Source organism: Geospiza fortis, unplaced genomic scaffold, assembly GCF_000277835.1.
Source record: "Geospiza fortis unplaced genomic scaffold, GeoFor_1.0 scaffold69, whole genome shotgun sequence".
Lineage (NCBI taxonomy): Eukaryota > Metazoa > Chordata > Aves > Passeriformes > Thraupidae > Geospiza > Geospiza fortis.
Genome location: NW_005054555.1, coordinates 19,954 through 25,921, shown reverse-complemented (window position 1 = coordinate 25,921; position 5,968 = coordinate 19,954).

Below are 5,968 nucleotides of genomic sequence, written 5' to 3'. Positions count from 1 at the left end.
GCCTGGATTTCTGAACCCTCTGTGACATTATGAACAACACCCCTCCTGGAAACACAACCTTAATTCCCAATCTGTTTATGACAGAAGAAGGGGGAATATGGTAAACTCCACCTCAAAATGCTGCTTTATAACCCAGAGTGAGGAATTGTCATTTCCAAAAGCGCACATGAGGAAAACAGCAGTAGCAGAGTGAGCTTTGGAATTTGTCCAGGCATTAAAGATTTTAGGAATGCTACGTGCTCTGTGTCATGTGTGTCCCCCTGAATGGGACAGGGAACCTGGACAGTGCTGGGCATGACCTGAGAAATGCCTCAACCAGGTACACAAACTCTGGGGTGTGTGGACAGAGAGGGACATGATCAATATTGGATCATTTTGGTGACAAACGTGACATTTCCCATCTGAAAATATTTAATTATTGCTCAAGTTGAAGTCACTGCTGTGCTTTGTGCCTCCTCACCAGCACACTCCACTTCCAAACTTGCCTTTATAAAACCCAGCTGTTGCACATACAACTTTTTCTGGGATATATATATCTCTCCCAGAAAAAAAATATCCATATATATCCATAAATATCCATAAATATCCCTGTGGATGTGCAGCCAGTCTATGAGAGCAGCATTGTCTAGCTCCAGTGGTGTGGCTGGCAGGCAGCCAGGCAAGTGAGTACCTGTGAGCTGTGCCAGCAGCAAGCTCATCCTTCTGGAAAGGGCTGTGCTGGGAAGTGGATGAGCTCAAGAAAATGCATTTGAGCTTCTGGGCACTATTGATTTGTCTTGATGTATTTTATTCATCTGCTTGAAGCTCAATAAAAACGTGCTGGTGGAATGAGTCAGAGTTCAGGGGAGGGGGAGCCAGAAATGGGGTTTGGAGCTGGCCACCATCACCATCTTCCTCCTCTGCAGCTGCTCCAGAGCTCTACACAAACCCAGTTTCTGCTTCCCAGCAAGGCAGCAGAAGGGATATTTTTCAGCAGAGAAATCCGGGGGGAAAATGAAAATAAAACTGTTGGTTTGGTTTGGTGTAAGAACAATGAAGAACCAGAGAGATGGCAACGGGAAAAAGCAGACGATGAAGGCAAGCAGTGACATGAACACGCCTGCTGCAGGGCTGGGACACGGCAGCAGCACCTTCACACTCCCCAGCTGGGAGCAGAGTGGGTGAACTCACCCCCCCAGCCAGGAAAGCCGGGAATTGAGCTCCTGTTCCTCCTCCCACCCAGGGCTCTGGCAGCTGCTGCAGCCTGCCCAGGAAATCCCCCTGCAGCCCGGCCGGGCACCCTGGGAGCCAGGGCACCACATCTAATCTCTGTTCTGCCAAGTACCCCTGGACGACAGACATGAAGTAGCTCTCCTTCCCCAAACAGAGATTATTTGCTGTAAAAAGAAGGGTTGGGCACCATGTTTAGAAGTAGTTAACTACTCGGAAGCAATTCACACCTTCGCCGTGTCTCAAAATAAATTCTCTGGCTTGCTTTTCCAAGCAGAGCTCTCTGAAAACCGTGTCAGCAGCGGGGTTTCACGCATGTTCCGTGAGCACAGGAAGCTGAAGATAAATTCAGGAACACATCAGATGTAAAGAACTTGTGCCCTTGGCTGTCTATTTATACATCCCACAAGCAGGCAGGGGCCCCACGGGCTCTGAGGTGTGCTCTGGGGATGGGGTGCAGGGGTACCCACAAACCCAGCTGAAGGGCTGCTTTGGATTTTGGAGCACTCAGGGTTTGGTTGGGTGACCCCTCCTCCTGCTCCTCCTGGCTTTGCATCCTGGCATGGGGAAAACCAAAAATATAATTCATAAAATGATTTTTAATTTCCACAGTGCTCTGCAGAAGTGTGTGAGGACACAGAGTTGTTCTCAGAATGCTTTCAAATCCTACTACAGGTTAGGGAATTTTACATCTCCTTTTAGTCATCTCTGACTTCATTGCATCCTCCTGAATTTTGCTGATACGAGTGAGGAGAACCAGGCCCCAGAGTTACTGCCAGGAACAAATCAATGACAAATTGGAACCACTTAGAGATGTTAAATCACCTTTATATAAAAGTCCTGTCAATCCCAAGCTGATGCCATCAGTGATTTAAAGCACTTTACCGTATACCCCTCAGTGTAGTTTGAAATACATTTTTTAAAAAAACATTTAAACTGTTTAAGGTGAAGTGGAAATATCCCATTTCAGAGGGAAAGGTGAAGCTTGAAATCAAACTGCAGAGTGGACAAGGAGGGGATAGTCCATGCATCCATCCCTATCCCTTCTTTAAAGAAGGATACAAGAGGAAATTTGTTGGAATTTTAGTTTGATTTTTAAATCACAAATACCGAGACAGTCAGATCTCATCCTCTGTATTTTGCTTCTTATTTTTTTGGTGGAGAATATCAGTGCATCCTGGAATTTGCAAAATAAAGAAGAATGTAAGATACAAGAGAATTCTTCAGATGTGTCACTGCACCCCAGTACTTAGAGGGGAAAAAAATGTTTATTTTTCATTATTTACTTTTCTGCAACTCTTTGCAAGCCTATTCTCTTTCTAAGCAAGAAACAAAGCCACAATTACAGATGATTAATTCCTTAGAGAAAACTGCTTTAAGAGTTTTAATACAAAATTGCATCCTTCCTATAGGCTGGAATGTTGTGGTCAACACAGACAATTTTGGGTATAGGCTGGAAATGCCCCCCCCGTTATTAACATAGTTCTTGGAGGAATTTTTAGAAGCACATTGATTTCATCCCAGTTTTGTGTCAGATGACAACCAAAATCAAGAAAAGAAGGCAAAAGCTCACGTAGCAGACAGGACTGGGAGACTGAACACACAATTTCAGTGAAATCCAAGTGCCAGATCAGTATTTTTTAAAGTGAGGTGTGTGAGAATTTAATTCTGGCTGAAGGATGTGGCCTTTGGCAGCCTGGGTCATTCCTGGACATGATCCTGGGCTCTGGGCATGGATTTAGATGGAGCAGAGGTAAAGCTGCTCTCCTCCACGAGCAGCCCCAGGCTAAGCCCCTTATGCAATCCTTGGTCACAACCTCGGCTGGGCTAGGCTGGGCAGCTCCAGGGTTTAAGGACCTTTGCAGCATCAGTTGCTGTGCTGAGAAACAAGTCCTGCCTGTAAAGCATAAATAATGCAGATCTGGGGTGGTTTTCAGCATGAAAACCCACCAAGAAAAATGATTTTATCCTTATCAAGGCAAAGCCATGGGAAGGGCTGGTGAGAAGGAAAGAGAATTGGTGGAAGCAGCTCCTGCAGGTAAAATGTGGGGGAAAGGGAACAAGAAGAGGTCAGGCCTGGATCCATGGCACATCCATACATATCTTAGATGTTAAGTGTTGGAGCCCTGGGTGCTGAGGATTTCAGACTTTCTGTGCTGCCAAGCACTGACCCCCAAGAGAACACTGGGGCAGTGGAGAAATTAAATGACAAACTTCCAAAATTAAATGACAGAACTGGGATTGTGGGTGTGCAGTTTGAATAGAAGTGTGTAACATCACATGGTGGGAAACTTAGAGTTTAAAGTTTTAGAATACAGTAATATATATAAGGCAAGAGGGAAGTTTTAGGGTGGTGACTGGTTCTTCTTCTTCACCTTCTCCTTCATGAGTGTAGGTGGTATTTTGTCATTAGATAGAAAAATCCGCATTGTGGAACATGGTTGGTTATTAGGTTAAAAGCAAAAACAATTTGTTTCATTTCTTTATTAGATAGTTTTTCCTTAAAAGACCTTATAAAGAGAAATATGAGGCCATTTTGTGACTTGTTAGTGAATTGCTGTAGAACTCACAACTTATAAGACTCCAATATAGATAAGAATTAATAAACGTCTGAGTCTGAACATGAAATACCATCTCTATGCATTTAATCCTGACCGTGACCAAAGCAGAAAAAGAAGATAGAAGTGCAATAGTTAGGGGAAAATCCTTCCCTGGGAGGGAGGTGAGGCCCTGGCACTGGTGCCCAGAGCAGCTCTGGCTGCCCCTGGATCCCTGGCAATGTCCAAAGCCAGGTTGGATATTGAGGCTTGGAGCAGCCTGGGACAGTGGAAAGTGGCAGGGTGTGAAATCAGATGATTTTTAATGTCCCTTCCAATCCAGACCCTTCCATGATTCCATGATTTGCACTGTTTAACCTCTTTTCTTCCAGCCTCAGGCTCTTTTCTACTCTTGGGATTACCAAAGTGATGGAAACAGGGTGAGGCTCCAGTGCCTTCCCACAGTGCATGGTTAATCCAGACCCAGTGGCCATATGGCTGAGGAAAAAAGTTATCGTGGTGCAAAATCATCCAAATTGCACCCTGCTGGTTCCCTGACAGCGGTGGAAACAGGGCTGGCTGGATTCCTCTCGGGAGAGGGGAAAATGGAATCAGTGATTATTTCTCCAGTTTGTGAGTTACAACCACCTGGACATGTGCACTCCCAGGCCAGCAGCATCTGACTCCCGGCTGCTCCCAGGTCGATTTCCAGGAGAAAAGGGACAAAACTCGGGATTGCTGAGGCACAAGGCAGATGAGCTGGGGCAGAGCAGCTGCAGTGGTGTGTGTGTAAACACCTCAGAACAGCGAGGGGCCTTTCACACCTGGTGCCGCCACACGCCAGGAAGCCTTGATAAAATGGTGTCAGCGTGCTCAGTCTGTTACACGGAGGGGAAATATTTATCAGAATGGGTTTTTAAATGACCTATTGATCTTTTAGGACAATTCCCCCAAAAGGCAGCAGCAGATTTACTCTTCTATCAGAAGAAAATGCCAGATACGTGTGGTGTGTGGGAAGCAGGGGCGAATGATTTCATTGAACTGAATCATTTTCTTACGCATTTTACTTCCACTTGTGCTGTTTCCTGTGACTTTGACAAGAGTTTGAAACCGCAGTGAAAAAAAAAGTTTCTTTTTTGTGCAGATAGGAGGATTGTGAGCATCTCCTCATTTCAGTGAGTTGTTTACACGGCCTCGCTCACATCGGCATGAGAATGGAAACAAGGTTGTGGGTTTGTAAAAGATGTTCCAAACACTGCTGAGGATTTCAGACTTTCTGTGCTGCCAAGCACTGACCCCCAAGAGAACACTGGGGCAGTGGAGAAATTAAATGACAAACTTCCAAAATTAAATGACAGAACTGGGATTGTGGGTGTGCAGTTTGAATAGAAGTGTGTAACATCACATGGTGGGAAACTTAGAGTTTAAAGTTTTAGAATACAGTAATATATATAAGGCAAGAGGGAAGTTTTAGGGTGGTGACTGGTTCTTCTTCTTCACCTTCTCCTTCATGAGTGTAGGTGGTATTTTGTCATTAGATAGAAAAATCCGCATTGTGGAACATGGTTGGTTATTAGGTTAAAAGCAAAAACAATTTGTTTCATTTCTTTATTAGATAGTTTTTCCTTAAAAGACCTTATAAAGAGAAATATGAGGCCATTTTGTGACTTGTTAGTGAATTGCTGTAGAACTCACAACTTATAAGACTCCAATATAGATAAGAATTAATAAACGTCTGAGTCTGAACATGAAATACCATCTCTATGCATTTAATCCTGACCGTGACCAAAGCAGAAAAAGAAGATAGAAGTGCAATAGTTAGGGGAAAATCCTTCCCTGGGAGGGAGGTGAGGCCCTGGCACTGGTGCCCAGAGCAGCTCTGGCTGCCCCTGGATCCCTGGCAATGCTGTGCAAGGAGCTTTGGAGGTGTCCAGGGAAGGGCTGAACGTGGCACTCAGCGCTCTGGGCTGGGTCACTGGTTGGACTCGGTGACTTTGGAGGGCTTTTCCCAGCTCAATGATTCTGTGATTCCGTAATTCTCGAGCTCAGACAGCCCCGTGATAAACTCTGGGCATCTGCAGAGGTGACAGCCGCAGCCTCGGCGCTGGGGGGGGGAAGAACGCGCAGCTCCGGCACTGTCCGAGCGGTAACCACAGAACGCTGGCACGGCTCGGGCTGGAAGGGGCCGCCCCCACACGGGGGCCGCTCCCACACGGGGGCCG